General features: G+C 48.0%; 1 protein-coding gene across 4 annotated transcripts in view; it reads right to left on the bottom strand.

Annotated features, from left to right (window-relative positions):
• LOC106566486 (extracellular sulfatase Sulf-2) overlaps positions 1-24,031 on the bottom strand; it is a 291,339-nt gene that overhangs the window by 231,179 nt on the left and 36,129 nt on the right. For all 4 annotated transcript variants that reach the window (XM_045692958.2, XM_082959853.1, XM_045692960.2 and 1 more), the window contains exon 2: positions 18,740-18,814. The gene's annotated coding sequence lies outside the window, so the exon portion shown is untranslated. The remainder of the gene's footprint in view (positions 1-18,739; positions 18,815-24,031) is intronic.

The following is a 24,031-nucleotide window of genomic DNA, read 5'->3' as shown; positions in this document are numbered from 1 at the left end:
TGTCCTTCTCTAACCCCCTCCATCTTTCTCCTCTCCTGCTCTTCTTATCTATCCTCTGACATCATTTCCATGCTGAAGATGGTGTCAGTGTGAGCTGTGGATGTGGCGTCAGCGGGCCATCGTCCACACGCCTCCTCCCCTGATTAGAGAGCATTGTCATGGGGCCAGAGACGAGGGTCAGGACCTGGAGCCGATCTAACAGCCCCACTACACACTGACCCTTTCCAGATGACATGATAACTGCTATCAGGGGACAGAGATGGTCACTGACACTCCACGGGGCTGTTTCTGATGGCCACAACCTTGGTAGAATGGAGCCCCTGGGCATCTGGACTACACACTGAGACCAGGGCAGGCACTTTATGGTCATGTTGGAAACAGAAAGGGTGTACGGAGAGAAAGAGGGAGAGGAGGAGGGGAAGGGTATGAAGTGCAGCCAGGAAGCAAGATAGAGAGGTCAGAAGGCTTGATATGACATGCTGAAGGACGGTGGAAGGCGATTGGCTGATGGACTGACTGTGTGTCTGTGATCAGCGATGCGTCCGAGGTGTGTAGTGGTTGAACACAGCCTGACACTGAGCCACTACATGCTCCATTTAACTACTGGCCATGATCAGCCTATCCCTTCCCACCTCCCAGCCACACAGGCCCCCTGGTCCCTAGCCCCCCTGCTCCCAGTCCACCTGCTCCCAGTCCATCTGCTCCCAGCCCCCCTGGCCCAGAGCCCCCCAGTCCACCTGCTCCCACCCCCCTCTGGCCCAAAGCCCTCCTGGCACAGAGCCTCCCAATCCACATGCTCCCAGCCCCACTGGCCCAACCTTGAAACCAAACCATGCACCAGATTCAACAGTTCTGCTTCATAAAACAGCAAAAATGCACAACTCTTCATTTCTCCTAAAACAAGATGCTATCTTTTTGGGTTCTAAATAAAACCTGTTGCCATTTTAGATGTTTTACGATGCGACACAGCTGCATTCTGCCGTGCTTGGCAGGCGCCATGGCGATGTTATACAACTGCTGATTGGCCGGTTATCTCAGTCGTCCAATGAGAGGGCCAGGGCTGCAGTGTGCCAGTTCCACACTCAGAGGAGAGGATGGGGCTGAGTTCAACCAAGGCCAGGATTCAATGTTCCCTCAACAGTGAAAAGCAGACTGATAACGTCAGACCAGATCCCAAACAACATTGTAAAACAGGGCACATCGGGAAAGTTAGCTCATAACATCATCACTTAATTCTCTCTCTCTCTCCTCTTCTCCCTCACCCTCCTCTGGTTCTCAGATGAGTCTCACAGGCAGCTCAATTCATTTAGAACAAATGCATTTTTATGAAATGGTTCAATCCTCTGCTGAAGAAAAGTCTTAGCCAACCACAGTGGCTTTCATAAACATATGTTCAGTAACAGTCTGGAAGGTTTGATATGGGGATTACTATAAATGTATGGCTCAGACAGAGTCCCACTGTTTTATTAAGAATGAGGATGACCCTTTGGGTTGGAGATCTTCCCTCCGTACCTCTCTTTCTCTCCTCATCTACCCTTCTCCATCTATCTATCTTTTTATGTCCCTGTCTCACCCTATTCCCCCTGTTCCCTTCTCCTGAGAGGAAATCTCCTCAACATGATAGTCCCCAGGTGTACAACCTATTAAGGCACTCACTGGTTTACACACAATGGATCTGCTTGGAGTGGCGTTTCCAATTAAAACATTTAGAAACGCACACACAAACACACCCACCCAGCCACACCCTCCCTCTCTCCCTCCCTCTCTCCCTCCCTCCCACCCACCCAGCCACACCCTCCCTCTCTCCCTCCCTCTCTCCCTCCAAACCCACCCACCCACCCACCCCAGCCACAGACTCCCTCCCCTCCCACCCCCACATCCTCTCTCCCCCCCTCCTCCCACCCACCCTCCCCACCCCCCCTCCTCCCCCCCACCCCGCCTCCCCCCTCTCCCCCCCCCCCCTCTCCACCCTCCCACCCCCAGCCCTCTCCCTCCCTCTCTCCCTCCCTCCCACCCAGCCACAGACTCCCTCCCTCCCACCCACACCCTCACCCCCCTCACACCCTCCCTCCCTCCCACCCACCCAGCCACACCCTCTCTCCCACCCTCCCTCACTCCCTCACACCCTCCCTCCCTCCCTCCCACCCCAGCCACAGACTCCCTCCCTCCCTCCCTCTGGCCACACCCTCCCTCCCTCCCTCCCTCCCTCCCTCCTGCCCTCTGGCCACACTCTTCCTCATTCCCATTCACCCAGCCAAACCCTCCCTCCTCTGCTGACTGCATATCTCAGGTGGACAGAGATGAAATGCCAGTCAAAATGTCAGCTCTACAGTAGCTTTACACGGATCACACCGTGCTGTGTAAAAGCATAAGAACTGAATGAAGTCACAGACAGACACTGCTGTACAAATACATCATGTACTCAAACTTGACAAGAAGGAACACAAAGGCCAAATGTTGCAGCTATTGCCTTGGGACTGGCCTACTGGCACGCACACACGCAGACACACACGCAGACACACAGAGAGAATGAGTGTGTCTCAGCTCGCCTGTCATGGGGATGAAGAGATCAGACACTTCAGTAGCACTCTGGGAGCAAAGCGCTTTGGACCACGGAAGAAAAATGCTTAGAGGACGAAAAACTATGTAAAAACCTGAGCGGCTGGCCGAACGCCTCTCCTCCTGACATGTCTAGACCCGAGCGGCTGGCCGAACGCCTCTCCTCCTGACATGTCTAGACCCGAGCGGCTGGCCGAACGTCTCTCCTCCTGACATGTCTAGACCCGAGCGGCTGGCCGAACGCCTCTCCTCCTGACATGTCTAGACCCGAGCGGCTGGCCGAACGCCTCTCCTCCTGACATGTCTAGACCCGAGCGGCTGGCCGAACGCCTCTCCTCCTGACATGTCTAGACCCGAGCGGCTGGCCGAACGCCTCTTCCTCTGACATGTCTATAAGTAATGTGTGAGCTCCGTGGAAGTAAAGTCATCACTTTTAAATAACAGCGGCCCTTTACCACACAACACAGCCAAGATAATTGTTCCTGCTGACTGTTAGGCGTTGTCCTCGCAGCCATCAGCACTATCTATGACTACTCAGACCCAAAACAAGCTTTTTATTTGGGCTGGTAGGAAAGGTACCTGGAGAGGACGACGGGCATATTGTGAAATATCTAGTGGTAAATTAAGAAGGCTACTTCGTTGCATGGGTATTAGAGTTCTTATTACCCTGAGATGGAGGGAGGACAGCGAAAGGAGAGATGGAGGGAAGACAGCAAAAGGAAAGATGGAGGGGGGACAGTAAAATGAGAGATAGAGGGAGGACAGTGAAACGAAAGATGGAGGGGGACAGTGAAAGGAGAGATGGAGGGAAGACAGTTAAAGGAGAGGTGGAGGGGGGACAGTGAAAGGAGAGATGGAGGGGGACAGTGAAAGGAGAGATGGAGGGGGGACAGTGAAAGGAGAGGTGGAGGGGGGACAGTGAAAGGAGAGATGGAGGGGGACAGTGAAAGGAGAGATGGAGGGGGACAGTGAAAGGAGAGATGGAGGGGGGACAGTGAAAGGAGAGATGGAGGGGGGACAGTGAAAGGAGAGGTGGAGGGGGGACAGTGAAAGGAGAGATGGAGGGAAGACAGTTAAAGGAGAGGTGGAGGGGGGACAGTGAAAGGAGAGATGGAGGGGGACAGTGAAAGGAGAGGTGGAGGGGGGACAGTGAAAGGAGAGATGGAGGGAAGACAGTTAAAGGAGAGGTGGAGGGGGGACAGTGAAAGGAGAGATGGAGGGAAGACAGTTAAAGGAGAGATGGAGGGGGGACAGTGAAAGGAGAGATGGAGGGAAGACAGTTAAAGGAGAGGTGGAGGGAAGACAGTTAAAGGAGAGGTGGAGGGGGGACAGTGAAAGGAGAGATGGAGGGAAGACAGTTAAAGGAGAGGTGGAGGGGGGACAGTGAAAGGAGAGGTGGAGGGGGACAGTGAAAGGAGAGGTGGAGGGGGGACAGTGAAAGGAGAGATGGAGGGAAGACAGTTAAAGGAGAGGTGGAGGGGGGACAGTGAAAGGAGAGATGGAGGGAAGACAGTTAAAGGAGAGGTGGAGGGAAGACAGTGAAAGGAGAGGTGGAGGGGGGACAGTGAAAGGAGAGGTGGAGGGGGGACAGTGAAAGGAGAGGTGGAGGGGGACAGTGAAAGGAGAGGTGGAGGGGGGACAGTGAAAGGAGAGGTGGAGGGGGACAGTGAAAGGAGAGATAGAGGGAAGACAGTTAAAGGAGAGGTGGAGGGGGGACAGTGAAAGGAGAGGTGGAGGGGGACAGTGAAAGGAGAGGTGGAGGGGGGACAGTGAAAGGAGAGATGGAGGGGGGACAGTGAAAGGAGAGATAGAGGGAAGACAGTTAAAGGAGAGGTGGAGGGGGGACAGTGAAAGGAGAGGTGGAGGGGGACAGTGAAAGGAGAGATGGAGGGGGGACAGTGAAAGGAGAGATAGAGGGAAGACAGTTAAAGGAGAGGTGGAGGGGGGACAGTGAAAGGAGAGGTGGAGGGGGACAGTGAAAGGAGAGATGGAGGGAAGACAGTTAAAGGAGAGGTGGAGGGGGGACAGTGAAAGGAGAGGTGGAGGGGGGACAGTGAAAGGAGAGGTGGAGGGGGGACAGTTAAAGGAGAGGTGGAGGGGGGACAGTGAAAGGAGAGGTGGAGGGGGGACAGTGAAACGAAAGATGGAGGGGGACAGTGAAAGGAGAGATGGAGGGGGGACAGTGAAAGGAGAGATAGAGGGAAGACAGTTAAAGGAGAGGTGGAGGGGGACAGTGAAAGGAGAGGTGGAGGGGGACAGTGAAAGGAGAGGTGGAGGGGGGACAGTGAAAGGAGAGATGGAGGGGGACAGTGAAAGGAGAGATGGAGGGGGACAGTGAAAGGAGAGATGGAGGGGGGACAGTGAAAGGAGAGGTGGAGGGGGACAGTGAAAGGAGAGGTGGAGGGAAGACAGTTAAAGGAGAGGTGGAGGGGGGACAGTGAAAGGAGAGATAGAGGGAAGACAGTTAAAGGAGAGGTGGAGGGGGGACAGTGAAAGGAGAGGTGGAGGGGGACAGTGAAAGGAGAGGTGGAGGGGGACAGTGAAAGGAGAGGTGGAGGGGGACAGTGAAAGGAGAGGTGGAGGGAAGACAGTTAAAGGAGAGGTGGAGGGGGGACAGTGAAAGGAGAGGTGGAGGGGGGACAGTGAAAGGAGAGGTGGAGGGGGGACAGTGAAAGGAGAGATGGAGGGAAGACAGTTAAAGGAGAGATGGAGGGGGGACAGTGAAAGGAGAGATGGAGGGAAGACAGTTAAAGGAGAGGTGGAGGGGGGACAGTGAAAGGAGAGATGGAGGGAAGACAGTTAAAGGAGAGGTGGAGGGGGGACAGTGAAAGGAGAGATGGAGGGAAGACAGTTAAAGGAGAGATGGAGGGGGGACAGTGAAAGGAGAGATGGAGGGAAGACAGTTAAAGGAGAGATGGAGGGGGGACAGTGAAAGGAGAGCAGGTAATGGAAAACAGCATGGTAATCTGCTTCACATCCACTTTAAAACATGTCAGATGGGTTCCACATCATTAAATAAGACTGGCACTACAGAGAAAGAGAGAAAGAGAAGAGAGATGGAAAAACAAAGAGGAAGACGAGAGATGTGGATAGAGAGGAGAAAGAGGAGGGGATAGAGAGGAGAAAGAGGAGGGGATAGAGAGGAGAAAGAGGAGGGGATAGAGAAGAGAAAGAGGAGGGGATAGAGAGAAGAAAGAGGAGGGGATAGAGAGGAGAAAGAGGAGGGGATAGAGAAGAGAAAGAGGAGAGGATAGAGAGAAGAAAGAGGAGGGGATAGAGAGGAGAAAGAGGAGGGGATAGAGAAGAGAAAGAGGAGGGGATAGAGAAGAGAAAGAGGAGGGGATAGAGAAGAGAAAGAGGAGGGGATAGAGAAGAGAAAGAGGAGGGGATAGAGAAGAGAAAGAGGAGGGGATAGAGAGGAGAAAGAGGAGGGGATAGAGAGGTGAGGGGTACGGTGGGGTGGACAGTCCCAGGGCAGTGAGGGGTACGGTGGGGTGGACAGTCCCAGGGCAGTGAGGGGTACGGTGGGGTGGACAGTCCCAGGGCAGTGAGGGGTAGGGTGGGGTGGACAGTCCCAGGGCAGTGAGGGGTACGGTGGGGTGGACAGTCCCAGGGCAGTGAGGGGTACGGTGGGGTGGGCAGTCCCAGGGAAGTGAGGGGTACGGTGGGGTGGACAGTCCCAGCTGAGGCCCCCTGAGTTTGATCAGCCAGCCAGGATGGGTTCATGCACTGCTCTCCTCAATCAAAGCCAGGCCTCAGATCTAAGGTAAAAATAGCCACGGGTCAATGGAAGACGGAGGACAGAGCAGAGAAATGGAAAAAGAAAGAGCAGGGGAAATAGGAAAAAAAGAGAGAGAAGAGAGAGAGGAACACAGGAAGGTTTATTATTCTTCTGCTGGTACAGTACTGTATTGTCGGGCCCTCCTTGGACAGAGTGAGAGACCCCCTGGGACTACAAGGACTGTGTCTGTCTGTCAGGTACAGTAGAGCCAGGGGCTGACTGGTGAAAACACAACACAAATGTGAATGGACACACACACACACACACACACACACACACTTCACTCAGTTAAATCAAATCAAAGTTTATTTGTCACGTGCGCCGAATACAACCTTACAGTGAAATGCTTACTAACCAAAAGTGCAAAAAAGGTGTTAGGTGAACAATAGGTAGGTAAAGAAATAAAACAACAGTAAAAAGACAGGCTATATACAGTGGCGAGGCTATATACAGTAGCGAGGCTACATACAGACACCAGTTAGTCAGGCTGATTGAGGTAGTATGTGCATGTAGATATGGTTAAAGTGACTATGCATATATGATGAATAGAGAGTAGCAGTAGCGTAAAGGAGGGGTTGGCGGGTGGTGGGTGACGGGTGGCGGGGCACAATGCAGATAGCCTGGTTAGCCAATGTGCGGGAGCCCTGGTTGGTCGGCCCAATTGAGGCAGTATGTACATGAATGTATAGTTAACGTGACTATGCATATATGATAAACAGAGTGTAGCAGCAGCATAAAAAGAGGGGTTGGGAGGGCACACAATGCAAATAGTCCGGATAGCCATTTCATTACCTGTTCAGGAGTCTTATGGCTTGGCGGTAAAAACTGTTGAGAAGCCTTTTTGTCCTAGACTTGGCACTCCAGTACCGCTTGCCATGTGGTAGTAGAGAGAACAGTCTATGACTGGGGTGGCTGGGGTCTGTGACAATTTTTAGGGCCTTCCTCTGACACCGCTTGGTGTAGAGGTCCTGGATGGCAGGCAGCTTAGCACCAGGGATGTACTGGGCCGTACGCACTACCCTCTGTAGCGCCTTGCAGTCAGAGGCCGAGCAGTTGCCATACCAGGCAGTGATGCAACCAGTCAGGATGCTCTCGATTTTGCAGCTGTAGAACCTTTTGAGGATCTCAGGACCCATGCCAAATCTTTTTAGTTTCCTTAGGGGGAACAGGCTTTGTCGTACCCTCTTCACGACTGTCTTGGTGTGTTTGGACCATTCTAGTTTGTTGTTGATGTGGACACCGAGGAACTTGAAGCTCTCAACCTGCTCCACTACAGCCCCGTCGATGAGAATGGGGGCGTGCTCGGTCCTCCTCCTTTTCAGCTCCTTCTTCTGGGCCCATTCTACACTACAGACATCCCAGGAAGACGATAATGACTACAGACACCCCAGAGGGAGGATAGGGGCTACAGACACCCCAGAGGGAGGATAGGGGCTACAGACACCCCAGAGGGAGGATAGGGGCTACAGACACCCCAGAGGGAGGATAGGGGCTACAGACACCCCAGAGGGAGGATAGGGGCTACAGACACCCCAGAGGGAGGATAGGGGCTACAGACACCCCAGAGAGAGGATAGGAGAAGGAACACAGATACATACTAATAATTAAGGGAATAATCCTTGCTGTATAATAACTAAAACATACTCTGTTTGGCCATGCATGGTAGTTGAACATACATCACAACAGACAGATGGCTCAATGACAAACATCATTAGTCTGATAATAGACTGGGGTTCACCATATCAGATTATGTCGTTGTATTGCATTGTTGCAGAGTTAGAAAAGTCTACTCTACTGCGTTAGCTTGTAAAGGGTTCTGCGCTCCTGTCTGTGGCACACAGAGCTTCTCTCTCCTCTCCTCATCACTTCTCTCCTCTCCTCACCACTTCTCTCCTCTCATCCCCACTTCTCTCCTCTCCTCCCCACTTCTCTCCTCTCCTCACCACTTATCTCCTCTCCTCACCACTTATCTCCTCTCCACACCACTTCTCTCCTCTCCACACCACTTCTCTCCTCTCATCACCACTTCTCTCCTCTCATCCCCACTTCTCTCCTCTCATCCCCACTTCTCTCCTCTCCTCACCACTTCTCTCCTCTCCACACCACTTCTCTCCTCTCCACACCACTTCTCTCCTCTCCTCTCCACTTCTCTTCTCTCCTCACCACTTCTCTCCTCTCCACACCACTTCTCTCCTCTCCTCACGACTTCTCTCCTCTCCTCACCACTTCTCTCCTCTCCTCACCACTTCTCTCCTCTCCTCACCACTTCTCTTCTCTCCTCACCACTTCTCTCCTCTCCTCACCACTTCTCTCCTCTCCTCACCACTTCTCTCCTCTCCTCACCACTTCTCTTCTCTCCTCACCACCTCTTCTCTACTGCGTTAGCTTGTAAAGGGTTCTGTGCTCCTGTCTGTGGCACACAGAGCTTCTCTCTCCTCTCATCTCCTCTCCACTTTTCTCCTCTCCTCGCCACTTCCCTCCTCACCACTTCCCTCCTCACCACTTTTCTGAGATGCAGTCCTTCATACCGCTGCGCCACTCGGTAGCTCTACTTAACTTTCCCTGACAGTTAATTTGGCCTAAGCCTGTTTTACATTCAGTAATTAGCAAGAGTAAGCCTGCTTGTCTCCACGAAAAGGCTATTAGGCATGGTATAAAAAAGTATCAAAATAAATGTCCTATTGCTTTTCCTGGGATTTCACGTGAAGAGGAATAGCGAAGATGGTATAGCGCACGGGAACAGCTGGAAGCGAGAGGCTAGAGATGAGTAGCCGTAGTAACAAGCTAAATATTCGATTGATATCGGGTCATTCATTGGCTAAACAGTATGGCTATAAATATTTACCTGTCAAAGTGCAACAAAAAAAGATTATGAAATGGCAGATCTGTGCGTTCCTCCAGGCTGCACTCTGCAGTGCCGCACAACAAACATGCACAGGTCCACTATTGATTAGGCCTAAGTTTTTAGACAAGAAAAAAATTATTCTACCTAGGCTACAACAACACAATGCAATGAGGAATGTATTATTGTGAGTACACAATTATTGTCTAGGGCTGTAAACTGCAGTGATGTAGAGGGTAATTTGAAAACCGCTCAAACGATCTGTTTTGAATGATTCATGCCGAAATAACTGTGTACAGCCTAGGTCTGATGAAGCAACCTTTTGGAGCAGTTATGGGTCTATTCTCGACAGTTTACAAGATAGGGCTGCCATCGGAAAATATGACCTTCTCATGCTCTGTTTGTGGTGGATCATCATTCTCCCAAGTCGTCCTATAATTAAAGTGGCCACCCACCAATATGCTCACACATGACCAGGTCTCCAGGCAAGTTTACCGTGTGCTCTGCCTTCTCACCACTCCAAGCAGCATCGCGCACCTACAACCAAGAACACTTCTATAGAACACGTTTTTGATTGGTTGTCAAAGTTTTATAGTCGAAGGGACAGGGAAAACATTGCTCTGAAAGTGATACAAACAATAGCTCTCGTTATCGTTCTCCACTCTTTTTGTAGTTATCAGTTAACGATTCAAATATACTGGTCCAGAATTAGACAAAAGCAATCCAAAACTATGCTGGATGTCTTCAGAGCTTTACTCGCTTTTGCTATTCAAATATTTCCATCTTGTCACTTCAGACAGATTTTCTACACCTCCCAGCAAAAGTGTTTCATTACAGAAAGATTTTCTAATACATGATTTAGTTCGACCACAATAACACAGAGGAGGAGGAGGATCGAAGTGAGACCACATGTTTAGTAACACTAACATGGTAGGTTTCCACACGAGGCAGTGTGCATGCATGTGTGTAAAAACAGTTCTGCAATTAAGCCATGTGAGATCGCGGGGATGGGCTTATTTTCCCTTGAGGCGACACGTTTTATTGTGCTTTAAGTGGCTGTATAAATCTCCATGTAGAAACATATACATTAGTCATGTTATATTCGGGTATGGGACTTTTATGGTGTGTTTTACTGAAGAAAAACAATGCTCTGATGATATTAAACCCATTACTCATCGTCACCCTCTCTCGATAGAATGTTTAAAATATTTTGGGTAGTCGGTAATGTGTGGCCAATCCAAATGGAACTGTGATGTTGAACAGTTTCAGGGAAGTGGAATGTGTCAGAAGATCCAAGTTTCAATGGCACGTGCACAAGTACAGTGAAATGCCTTTTCTTGCCAGCTCTAAAACCAACAATGACAATGTCATACCAAAAATATCATAAGGTACAACAAAAACACACAAGAAATAAAAATAAGAAAAACACAAGAAAGTAAGTAAGTATACTATATACAGGGTTAGTTCCAGTACCATATTAACAATGTACAGGGATACTGGAGTGATGGAGAGAGATATGTATAGGGGTAAGTATATGATGATTGTATGTGTGTGTGTGTGTGTGTGTAGACTCAGTATAAATGTATGTGTGTGTGTGTGTGTGTGTGTGTGTAGACTCAGTATAAATGTGTGTGTGTGTGTGTGTGTGTGTGTGTGTGTGTGTGTGTGTGTGTGTGTGTGTGTGTGTGTGTGTGTGTGTGTGTGTGTGTGTGTGTGTGTGTGTAGACTCAGTTTTAATGTATGTGTGTGAGCAAAAGAACTGCAGCACATAATAATGTCGTTAACCATTGTGACACGTTCTGCAGGGATAACTTAGTATGGACACTGCCATGATTTTCTCTCTGCCCCTGTACTGCAAGTCAAGTGTACATCCTGCAATTGGAGTAAAATAAGCAGATGAAAACAGAGACAGCCACTGACTATTATTCTACAGAGTGGTTCCCTTAGAGCCGTCCGTGGTGGCAGCCCTTCAACCTGTGGGGAAGCAGCAACACCGAAGAGGAAGGAGAGATCCTTAACGCTACAGCCCGATCACATGACAAGTTCCGCTCCGCAGCTATGGAAACACCTCACAGAGCTCTCCATCGGGGAATAAGGCATCGGCAATCCACTGCGGGATCGTTGGTACGTCGCAGACTCTCAAGACAATGGAGAAACTATGGAATATGATTTCATTGAGTGGTCTATCGGCTCATAACAAGCTAGCCGATTCACACCAGTTACAGAGAAAGCCATTGAGTGGTCTATCGGCTCATAACAAGCTAGCCGATTCACACCAGTTACAGAGAAAGCCATTGAGTGGTCTATCGGCTCATAACAAGCTAGCCGATTCACACCAGTTACAGAGAAAGCCATTGAGTGGTCTATCGGCTCATAACAAGCTAGCCGATTCACACCAGTTACAGAGAAAGCCAAATTGTTTTCACTTTTCTTTATGGACAAAGAGATAAAAAAATACTAGACTAGAAGAGTCTTATTCTCTGGGCCTATTCTTGCTTGCTCTCCCAAAGTGTAGGGTTCCATTGACTGAATAAACCTCAGCACATGTTTATTACTAAAAAAGCTGAGCAATTTTGACTTTAATAGGAGGTTTGTGATTGACAGGGGTTGAGTGGATAGGGTGGAGGAAAAGGTTGAGAAACTTAGTAGGCAGAAAGTCTCAGACTCAGTGCATCTAGGCAGGCTTGAGGAACCAAGACCAGTTATCACTGATGATATTTGTTTTGTATGACCAGAGCTTCATTATATTATATATTATCAGCATACAAATTGTCATTCTCAGGCTTTTGCTTTCCAGGTGGAACTGTTGTCATTAAACAGATTGATTGGCTGTGGGGGCAGGTAATGTATCAGAGTAACTATATTAACGGTAAAAGGTTTGACTAACAAATACTTAGATTAGTGTTCCCCAACCACCACCTGTCTTCCAATAGTTACATAAAGCCAGCACACAGTCGTGATATACTGTCTCTCACCACCCTCTGCTCCCCCTCCACCACCCTCCGCTACAGTGCCAGATATGTACTGTACCACAGTACCAGATATGTACTGTACCACAGTGCCAGATATGTACTGTACCACAGTGCCAGATATGTACTGTACCACAGTGCCAGATATGTACTGTACCACAGTGCCGGATATATACTGTACCACAGTGCCGGATATGTACTGTACCACAGTGCCAGATATGTACTGTACCACAGTGCCGGATATGTACTGTACCACAGTGCCGGATATGTACTGTACCACAGTGCCAGATATGTACTGTACCACAGTGCCGGATCATGTACTGTACCACAGTGCCGGATATGTACTGTACCACAGTGCCAGATATGTACTGTACCACAGTGCCAGATATGTACTGTACCACAGTGCCAGATATGTACTGTACCACAGTGCCAGATATGTACTGTACCACAGTGCCAGATATATACTGTACCACAGTGCCAGATATGTACTGTACCACAGTGCCAGATATATACTGTACCACAGTACCAGATATGTACTGTACCACAGTGCCAGATATGTACTGTACCACAGTGCCAGATATATACTGTACCACAGTACCAGATATGTACTGTACCACAGTGCCAGATATGTACTGTACCACAGTACCAGATATATACTGTACCACAGTGCCAGATATGTACTGTACCACAGTGCCAGATATGTACTGTACCACAGTGCCAGATGTGTACTGTACCACAGTGCCAGATATGTACTGTACCACAGTGCCAGATATGTACTGTACCACAGTGCCAGATATGTACTGTACCACAGTGCCAGATATGTACTGTACCACAGTGCCAGATATGTACTGTACCACAGTGCCAGATATGTACTGTACCACAGTGACAGATATGTACTGTACCACAGTGACAGATATGTACTGTACCACAGGCCAGATACAGTACCAGTCAAAAGTTTGGACACACCGACTCATTCAAGGGTTTTTCTTTATTTTTACTATTTTCTACATTGTAGAATAATAGTGAAGACATCAAAACTCTGAAATAACACATATAAAATAATGTAGTAACCAAAAAAGTGTTAAAAATATCAAAATAGATTTTATATTTGAATTCTTCAAAGTATAATGACAGCTTTCCACACTCTTGGCGTTTTCTCAACCAGCTTCATGAGTTAGTCAACTGGAATGCATTTCAATTAACAGGTGTGCCTTGGTAAACGTAATTTTTTTTAAATGTATTTCCTTCTTAATGTGTTTGAGCCAATCAGTTGTGTTGTGACAAGGTAGGGGTGGTATACAGAAGATAGCGTTATTTGGTAAAAGACCAAGTCCATATTATGCAGGAACAGCTCAAATAAGCAAAGAGAAACTACAGTCCATCATTACTTTAAAACTTTTTCAGGATTGGTTGGTCCCCTGCGGGACGGTTGAGCTAACGTAGGCTAATGCGATTAGCATGGGGTTGAAAGTAACAAGAACATTTCCCAGGACATAGACATATCTGATATTTGCAGAAAGCTTAAGTTCTTGTTAATCTAACTGCACTGTCCAATTTACAGTAGTTATTACAGTGAAAGAATACCATGCTATTGTTTGAGGAGAGTGCACAGTCTTGAACATGAAAAGTTATTAATAAACAAATTAGGCACATTTGGGTGGTCTTGATACAACATTTTGAACAAAAATACAATGGTTCATTGGATCAGGCTAAAACTTTGCACATGCACTGCTGCCATCTAGAGGCCAATATCTAAATTGCACCTGGGCTGGAATAATAGACTATGGCCTTTCTCTTGCATTTCAAAGATGATGGTACAAAAAAAAATACGTTTTTTTTTTTTCTTTGTATTATCTTTTACCAGATATAATGTGTTATATTCTCCTACATTCTTTTCACATTTCCACAAACATCAAAGTGTTTCCTTTTAAATGGTACCAAGAAAGTGCATATCCTTGCTTCAGGGCCTGAGCTACAGGCAGTTAGATTTGGGTATGTCATTTTAGGATAAATATTTTAAAAAAGGGACCGATCCTTAGGAGCCATGAAGGTCAGTCAATACGGAAAATTTCAAGAACTTTGAAAGTTTCTTCAAGGGCAGTCGCAAAAAGCACCAAGTGCTATGATAAAACTGGCTCTCATGAGGACCGCCACAGGAAAGGAAGACCCAGAGTTACCTCTGCTGCAAAGGATAAGTTCATTAGAGATAACTGCACCTCAGAAATTGCAGCCCAAATAAATAGTTCACAGAGGAGACTGTGTGAATCAGGCCTTCATTGTTGAATTGCTGCAAAGAAACCACTACTAAAGGACACCAATAAGATGAAGAGACATGCTTGAGCCAAGAAACATAAGCAATTGACATTAGAACGGTGGAAATCTGTCCTTTTGTCTGATGAGTCCAAATGTGCGATTTTTGGTTCTAACCGCCGTGTCTTTGTCATACGCAAAGTAGGTGAACGGATGATCTCCGCATGTGTGCTTCACACCGTGAAAAATGGAGGAGGAGGTGTGATGGTGTGGGGGTGCTTTGCTGGTGACACTGTCTGTGATTTATCCAGAATTCAAGGCACACTTAACCAGCATGGCTACCACCATCTGGTTTGCGCTTAGAGGGACTATCATTTGTTTTTCAACAGGACAGTGATCCAACACACTTCCAGGCTGTGTAAGAGTTATTGAGTGCTGCATCAGATGACTTAACCTCCACAATCACCCGACCTCAACCCATTTGAGATGGTTTGGGACGGGTTGGACCGCAGACTGAAGGAAAAGCAGTCAACAAATACTCAGCATATGTGGGAACTCCTTCAAGACTGTTGGAAAAGCATTCCAGGTGAAGCTGGTTGAGAGAATGCCAAGAGTGTGCAAAGCTGTCATCAAGGCAAAGCGTGGCTACTTTGAAGAATCTCAAATATAAAATATATTTTGATTTGTTTAGCACTTTTTTGGTTACTACATGATTCCATATGCGTCATTTCATAGTTTTTATGTCTTCACTGTTATTCTACAATGTAGAAAATAGTAAAAAATTAAGAAAAACCTTTGAATGAATAGGTGTCTCCAAACTTTTGACTGGTACTGAACATCTATGATTGTATGAGAGAATATGTCCATAGTGCTGGTGTCAGCAGTGTTGCCGTGGGGATGGTCTCCGGGGTAATGGATGAGGTCCTGTCTCCACGGCAGCCCCAGAGCTGTGCTACTACCATGACAAATTGAGCCTGGGTTAATAAATCTGTATAGGTCCCAATAGTAACACAAGCAGTACATCAGGAGGGGTCAGTCCTCTGGTGAGACCCCACCCCGCCAGCCCACTGAAATATACACAGGATAGCAGGACAGGGTGCTCCTCTCACTCCCTCTACCTACTCCCCTGTCACCTGATACTAGCCCAGCCCCATGTAATCAACTACCCTCTCCCCGCACCTCCAGGCAGCCGTCCAGAGGACAGGGGAACATGGGTTGCCCAATTTTCTCCACCAAGCCCTGGGAGGTTCGAGAGAAAATATGCATCATTGGAAAACAAACCAGAAAGGTCAGGTCAGTAGTTCATGTGCTATTGTTGAAGATCCATTGCTATTTATATTCTCTAACTGCAATAATATGATCAAGGGTCCACTGAAAATGACCGCTAGATCAATACATGTCAATAATATACTGTCTATGGACATACAGAGTCACACACACACACACATCTCAGTTATTTTTAGGTGCAGACAGACTTTGAAGACATGCTCTAGGGAGGGAGTTTAATTTCTTAACGAATTTACTCTAAGATTAACCACTAAAATAAATTCATGTTGGATTAGTGAGCGGTGAAGAGGGAGATGTGACTCTGAAATAAACATTCAATTATTTTTCAACGGAACTTTGAATGAAACGTCACAGTGAGAGGACATGGTCCCCTGGGCCAATCAGAACCCATCCTCTAACAAATAAAAACAACGTCACTGTTTCCATCGTAGAGAAACTAGTCTGTCTCTTTTTGTGGCGGGGCCTTTGTGGAGGAATACCTTTCTCCTCCACTTTGGAAATAGTGTTTTTCAAACGGTGTCAGAACCCACTGGGTGTCAGCCATGTAGGACTACAGAGAGACTACTAGCTTGTTATTTGGGGCTTTAGACTGGGGATCTGTAAAGCACTTTGTGACAACTGCTGATGTATAAAGTGCGTTATAAAATATACTCTGTTTGATTGATTGATATATTGATTGACTAATATTGCACTTTCTGTTGATCGGCAGGTCTAGGATCAGTGTAGGTGAGGAGGCACGTGAGAAGAGAGGACATAAGTGACGTGATCAATTCCTCTTGATGTATCGTTCTGTGTTTCACAGATGGTTGACTACGTCATCACTAGTCATTTATGTTTCAATATGTGAGTAACGGGTTGTGTTTAATGTATGAGAAAGATTTCAGACGCCGGTCGGTGTCTATAAATTGCAACATTTGAAGTGCATCAGGACGGACGGAGCGAGCGCTTGCATATGAGATCAAACATTCTGCTGTGAATATTAAACACGTGGCGTTCAGTCGGTCGTCTCTCCTCGTTGTTTGAACAGCCAAACAATACATTTGTGTGGTCTGGCAGTCCAACAACAGACAACGCAGAAACCTAGCAGCCCATCCTTGGATCTGTACTGAGGTTGAGATGTTCCATATTTGTTTTATGTCAATCTGACATTTACAGCAAAATGAATAATTGTGTGTTTCCGCAGCTCAGACAAGAGTTGCTGAGTTAACAAACTCCTGCAGTGTGGCAGTGAAAAGACCATTCCAAAGCTACAGTATGATGACGTGTTGATCCTGTCATTTCTGAATCTAAGAAAACAATTGCATTTGTCTGAGCAGGTTGGCTAGTCTAGCTCTCAGAGAACATACAGTACATGAGTTGCCTGGAGACTGACTGCCTACATACCGAACGTCCCTATGGGACAAGCCATGGCGAAATAGTTCATCTCTCTGACAGAAAGGGAAAACAAACCGAGAGGAAATGAAAGCGAATGATGAATTAGATCTTGGAGTGGATGAGACGTTCCATTAGTGTTACCTGCTGAGTGGGCATGATTTGTTGAGCAACTTTCCAGCTCTCTCATTGGACAACACCTGTAAGAACACAACAGAAGAAGAAAAAACTATGGGAGTGAATAATGTGACAATGATCTGGCCTTCTCTTTTTCTTTCCTGTTGATATCTCTTTATCTCTCTCTCTGTCTCCCACGCACCCTCAGCCCACGTGTTCCCTTCCTCTCTCTTTAATGGAACACTCAAAGTTCCTCTGGCGTTTCCTCTACAGAACTGACCTTTTACCAGTGTGTCTGCAGGACAGGCAGAGTGACTAGAGCCGGAGGGATCTAAACTGGGAATGTGATCTCTATCACAGGAATGTAGAGGAACGATCCAAACGCTCATGAAAGAGATTGGGGTGAGAGGAGAGAAAGCATTAGAGAGAGAGAGTTAGAGAGAGAGAATTATCAAAAATCTACAACCACCTAAAAGGAAGTGATTCCCAAACCTTCCATAACAAAGCCATTTCGACCTGCCAACAGCCCACATCGACCGACCAACAGCCCCACATCGAACGACCAACAGCCCCACATCGACCGACCAACAGCCTACATCGACCGACCAACAGCCCACATCGACCTACCAACAGCCCACATCGACCGACCAACAGCCCACATCGACCGACCAACAGCCCACATCGACCGACCAACAGCCCCACATCGACCGACCAACAGCCCACATCGACCGACCAACAGCCCACATCGACCGACCAACAGCCCACATCGACCGACCAACAGCCCACATCGACCGACCAACAGCCCCACATCGACCGACCAACAGCCCACATCGACCGACCAACAGCCCCACATCGACCGACCAACAGCCCACATCGACCGACCAACAGCCCACATCGACCGACCAACAGCCCACATCGACCGACCAACAGCCCACATCGACCGACCAACAGCCCACATCGACCGACCAACAGCCCCACATCGACCGACCAACAGCCCACATCGACCGACCAACAGCCCACATCGACCGACCAACAGCCCCACATCGACCGACCAACAGCCCACATCGACCGACCAACAGCCCCACATCGACCGACCAACAGCCCCACATCGACCGACCAACAGCCCACATCGACCGACCAACAGCCCACATCGACCGACCAACAGCCCCACATCGACCGACCAACAGCCCCACATCGACCGACCAACAGCCCCACATCCCATGTTCAACCCTTTCAATCTTCACTCTCCTCCATCGTTATTCCCTCTCTTCTATCACTCTCTCTCTCTCTGTCTCTTTTGACAGGCTCCCTGCTGCCCGTCCCCCAGACAAATTACTGTGTTTTGTTGTGTGAAACTGCAGAGTGAGCGAGGGTTCTCTGCAGCCGCCACTGATGCTGCCAGAGGGATTCAGCCTAGCTAGCAGGGGTGTGAGGACAGAGACAGCAGCAGATACCTCCTCAACCCCAAACCCCCCTTTCTCACAGCAGCAACACCATCATCCCTCAGCATCTGTTCCTCATCAGGTCTCTAACCCCCCCCCCCGTCCCCCCCCCGTCACTCACCTGTGAATGGAAGGTTGGGTTCTCTGGGGATGGTTGGAGTCTCCCTTATGTGTGGAGGAGCGGCTGGACTCAAGGCTATATGAAAACAAGCACAAACAGAGTCGGAGTCATCTCAGGGTGAAGGCCAACACAAAGCACAAGTCAGAACAAAGCACCTCTTTCTTTGCATCCTGTATACCCACTCCTCCGTCTCTCCTTCTCTTTCTCCTTCGCTCTCCCGTGCTGGCAGTGACTCATTTCACCTACGGCTCGACTCAATTCTACTTTAAAACAAGATGGTGAGAGAAAGAGAGAGAGGGGGACGGAGGGAGGGAGAGGCGCATTTGCAATCAAAAGACTTCAATGTTTGCCTGTCTCTCTGTCCTCTTCCATTCCTCCCCTCTCCCTCTCTCTGTCCTCTTCCAACCCTCCCCTCTCCCTCTCTCTGTCCTCTTCCACCCCTCCCCTCTCCCTCTCTCTGTCCTCTTCCACCCCTCCCCTCCCCTCTCCCTCTCTCTGTCCTCTTCTACCCCTCCCCTCTCCCTCTCCCTCTCTCTGTCCTCTTCCACCCCTCCCCCTCTCTCTGTCCCCTTCCACCCCCTCTCCCTCTTTCAGTCCTCTTCCACCCCTCCCCTCTCCCTCTCTCTGTCCTCTTCCACCCCTCCCCTCTCCCTCTCTCTGTCCTCTTCCACCCCTCCCCTCTCCCTCTCTCTGTCCTCTTCCACCCCTCCCCCTCTCTCTGTCCCCTTCCATCCCCTCTCCCTCTTTCTGTCCTCTTCCATCCCTCCCCTCTCCCTCTCTCTGTCCTCTTCCACCCCACCCCTCCCCCTCTCTCTGTCCCCTTCCATCCCCTCTCCCTCTTTCTGTCCTCTTCCATCCCTCCCCTCTCCCTCTCTCTGTCCTCTTCCACCCCTCCCCTCTCCCTCTCTCTGTCCCCTTCCATCCCTCCCCTCTCCCTCTCTCTCTGTGTCCCCTTCCATCATTCTCCCTCTTTCTGTCCCCTTCCATCCCTCCCCTCTCCCTCTCTCTGTCCCCTTCCATCCCTCCCCTCTCCCTCTCTCCGTCCCCTTCCATCCTTCTCCCTCTTTCTGTCCCCTTCCATCCCTCCCCTCTCCCTCTCTCCGTCCCCTTCAATCCTTCTCCCTCTTTCTGTCCCCTTCCATCCCTCCCCTCTCCCTCTCTCTGTCCCCTTCCACCCCTCCCCTCTCCCTCTCTCTGTCCCCTTCCATCCCTCCCCTCTCCCTCTCTGTCCCCTTCCATCCCTCCCCTCTCCCTCTCTCTGTCCCCTTCCATCCTTCTCCCTCTTTCTGTCCCCTTCCACCCCTCCCCTCTCCCGCTCTGTCCCCTTCCACCCCTCCCCTCTCCCTCTCTCTGTCCCCTTCCACCCCTCCCCTCTCCCTCTCTCTGTCCCCTTCCACCCCTCCCCTCTCCCTCTCTCTGTCCTCTTCCACCCCTCCCCTCTCCCTCTCTCTGTCCCCTTCCACCCCTCCCCTCTCCCTCTCTCTGTCCTCTTCCACCCCTCCCCTCTCCCGCTCTCTGTTCCCTTCCACCCATTCTCCCTCTCTCGCTTTTGCTCTTTTTCTATTTTTGTCTGACTCCATGTCTGAGCGGAATACTGATGTCAGGGTTTGAGAGACGCAATTGGATGAAAAAAAATTACTTTCTGCCATCTTTTTTCATGCTGCACTTTGTGCTGCCAATTCACACTGTGCCGTGGGCCCCTGAAATAAACCTGCCCAATTAACAGAGCGGGGGCTCAGAAGGGGGCCAACACAACCCAGCGACAAATATCCAGCGTCTCTGGATCTTTATAAGGCCTGGCTACACAGAGGGGTAGCAGGGAGCCTGGAGAGATGCTCATTCAGAAGACCAAGGGAAAAACAGAAACAATTACAGCTCTGAGACGGAGGCAGCAGTAAAGACTTGATGTCACTAGAGATTTTATTAGGATCCCCATTACCCGACGCCAATGGTGACAGCTGGTCTTACTGGGGTCCGACACATAATAAAAAGACATTCCAGACAAAATACTTGTCACGTCCTGACCAGTATAAGGGTTAATTGTTATTGTAGTTTGGTCAGGACGTGGCAGAAGGTATTTGTTTTATGTGGTTCGGGGTGGTGTTTTATTTAGTGGGGCATTTGATTTGTGTATTCCGGGGTTTTTGGGCACTGTTTTTGTATTCATATATTTCTATGTTTGGTCTGGTGAGTCTGGTTCTGTTTGGTTAATTGGGGTGGGGACTGTCAATTGAAGGCAGGTGTTGTCTATTTGCCTTTGATTGAGAGTCCTATATATTAGGGGGTGTTTGTGTTTGTAATTGGTGGGAGATTGTTTCTTGTTTTGCCTGTTTCTTGTTTAGCGTGAGTAAGCCTTACAAGACTGTTGTGTTGATCGTGAGTTCGTTGTTTGTTATTTTGGTGTTCGTATTTTTGAGTTAAATAAAACGTTAAGATGAGCATCCACAATCCTTCTGCATTTTGGTCCTCCTTTCCCAACGACAACCGTGACAATACTTTACATTTGACATTAACACAACAAGTAGGTCACAGGGGGAGAGGCGTTGTGCCGTGAGGTTTTGCTTTATATGTGTTTTGAAACCAGGTTTGCTGTCATTTGAGACGCAGATTTACTCTCTCATTACCCGCCCCTCCACCCCCATCAGGCTGATTGATGCTCACAATCACATGGCATCTGAAGCTCTTTTAATTAGGAGCAACACAGAACAGCAACCAGCTCCTGGTTCACATAACGACACAAGATGGCCAATTAATGTCCTTACAGTCCACCCCCCACAATCCTGAAACTAATACAATGCTTTAACGGGCAAACTTCTACTGAGGAATAAAGACAAAGCTAAGGATTCATTTTGAAATATATTATAACATGCACACATTTAGATACTCATTTGGCTCGTCACTCACGGTTGGCCAAAAAATACAAGTGGAGAAATGAACTGTCAAGAGATTTTATCCTCTGTTTCTCAACAACAACAAAAACCTTCGGAGTAGATAAGAGCTTCACCACGGCCGACAATTAGCCTTCCACTGGGGCCGAGCATAGCTCACCTCGCTGAGAGAGATAGTGGACTCCCTTTCAAAACCACAAACCCAAACCAATGTTGTTATTTTTTGGGGTTACTGATCAAGGAGGACAAGTGAAGAGATCAACGTCAATGAATCACCCTTTTTTTCACATATATCTTCATGTCAGATCCACTTGACTGAGTTCCATTGTCCAACTCAATGGACTGTACTTTATTTATGGGCCTTTCTTACACGGAGGAGGTCAGGAAGGTTTTAAGCAGGCTTTGAAACAAAGAATTGCAAACTGTATGTATTTTTTTATGATTTGTTCCCTCTAAAAAATATATTGCGTGTAGAAAATGTAGATCTTTGATGATAACATAGTACAAATCTATCGTTTTCAAAATGCCTTTTAAACCTTTTAGTATTCTTACAAAATTGTAATCAAACGGAAACCTCCGTTTTTATTTAAATATTCAGCCTGAGGTGTGGTACACATTAATCTAGTCTACACCACTAACACAAACATTCTAGAAATTAAATCATTCAAATACTGAGCTATATTGTATGCAAAAAACATGAGGACATTATATTGTTAATATACTAATACATTTGCTCAGAGAAAGAGACTTTCTTTAACAAGTTTTATTTTTATCTCAAAAAGGCAGGGGTGAAAATTATTGACACCCCTAAACATTATTTTAAATAAAGTAGTCAAAAGTGTAGTATTTGGTCCCAAATTCCTAACACCCAATGACTACATCATGCTAGTAGCTCTACAAACTTGCTGGGGATGCATTTTGCAGTTAGTTTTGGTTGTTTTTCAGATTATTTTGAGCCCAACAGAAATCAATGGTAAATAATGTATTGTGTCATTTTGGAGTCACTTTTATTATAAATAAGAATAGAATATGTTTCTAAACACTTCTACATTAATGTGGATGCTATCATGATTGCAGATAATCCCGAAAAAATCATGAATAAGGATGAATGAGAAAGTTACAGAGGGTAAAATATCATACCCCCAAGACATGCTAACCTCTCAACTTTACCAATAACAGGGTAGGTTAATATGTCTGGGACCAAACACTAAACTTTTGACTACTTTATTTATAATATCCCAGTTCAATCCTAACCGATACACCTTATTTACAAACTGAACACGATTCCATCAGTTCTCTAAGGCAGTGAGAGGAGCGCCTGCCTGCCAGCACAGGGGATGGGATGCAATAGAGTGAAAATAAAGGAGAAAGAGGAAAAAGATAAGAGGAGTGAGAAAAGATGGGAAGAGGGGTGAGGAAAGATGGGAGGAGGGGTGAGGAAAGATGAGAGGAGGGGTGAGGAAAGATGAGAGGAGGGGTGCGGAGAGAGGAGGGGTTAGGAAAGATGAGAGGAGGGTGAGGAAAGATGAGAGGAGGGTGAGGAAAGATGAGAGGAGGGGTGAGGAAAGATGAGAGGAGGATGAGGAGGATGAGAGGAGGGGTGAGGAAAGATGAGGAGTGAGGAAAGATGAGGAGTGAGAAAAGATAAGAGGATGAGGAAAGATGAGAGGAGGATGAGGAAAGATGAGAGGGGTGAGGAAAGATGAGGAGTAGGTAAGATGAGAGGAGGATGAGGAAAGATGAGAGGAGGAGTGAGGAAAGATGAGGAGTAGGAAAGACGAGAGGAGTGAGGAGAGATGAGAGGAGGATGAGGAAAGATGAGAGGAGGAGTGAGGAAAGATGAGGAGTAGGAAAGATGAGAGGAGGATGAGGAAAGATGAGAGGAGGAGTGAGGAAAGATGAGTGGAGGGGTGAGGAGAGAGGAGGAGTGAGGAAAGATGAGGAGTGAGGAAAGATGAGAGAAGGATGAGGAAAGATGTGAGGAAAGATGAGAGGAGGAGTGAGGAATGATGAGAGGAGGAGTGAGGAAAGATGAGAGGAGGGGTGAGGAAAGATGAGAGGAGCGGTGATGAAAGATGAGAGGAGTGAGGAAAGATGAGAGGAGTGAGGAAAGATGAGAGGAGTGAGGAAAGATGAGAGGAGGAGTGAGGAAGATGAGAGGAGGGGTGAGGAAAGGTGAGGAAAGATGAGAGGAGGATGAGGAGGATGAGAGGAGGGGTGAGGAAAGATGAGGAGTGAGGAAAGATGAGGAGTGAGAAAAGATGATGAGGAAAGATGAGAGGAGGAGTAGGAAAGATGAGGGGAGGATGAGGAAAGATGAGAGGAGGAGTGAGGAAATATGAGAGGAGGAGTGAGGAAAGATGAGAGGAGGAGTGAGGAAAGATGAGAGAAGGGGTGAGGAAGA

Source organism: Salmo salar, chromosome 13 (genome assembly GCF_965601325.2).
Source record: "Salmo salar chromosome 13, fSalSal1, whole genome shotgun sequence".
Classification (NCBI taxonomy): domain Eukaryota; kingdom Metazoa; phylum Chordata; class Actinopteri; order Salmoniformes; family Salmonidae; genus Salmo; species Salmo salar.
This window is presented reverse-complemented; position numbering and strand designations above follow the sequence as displayed.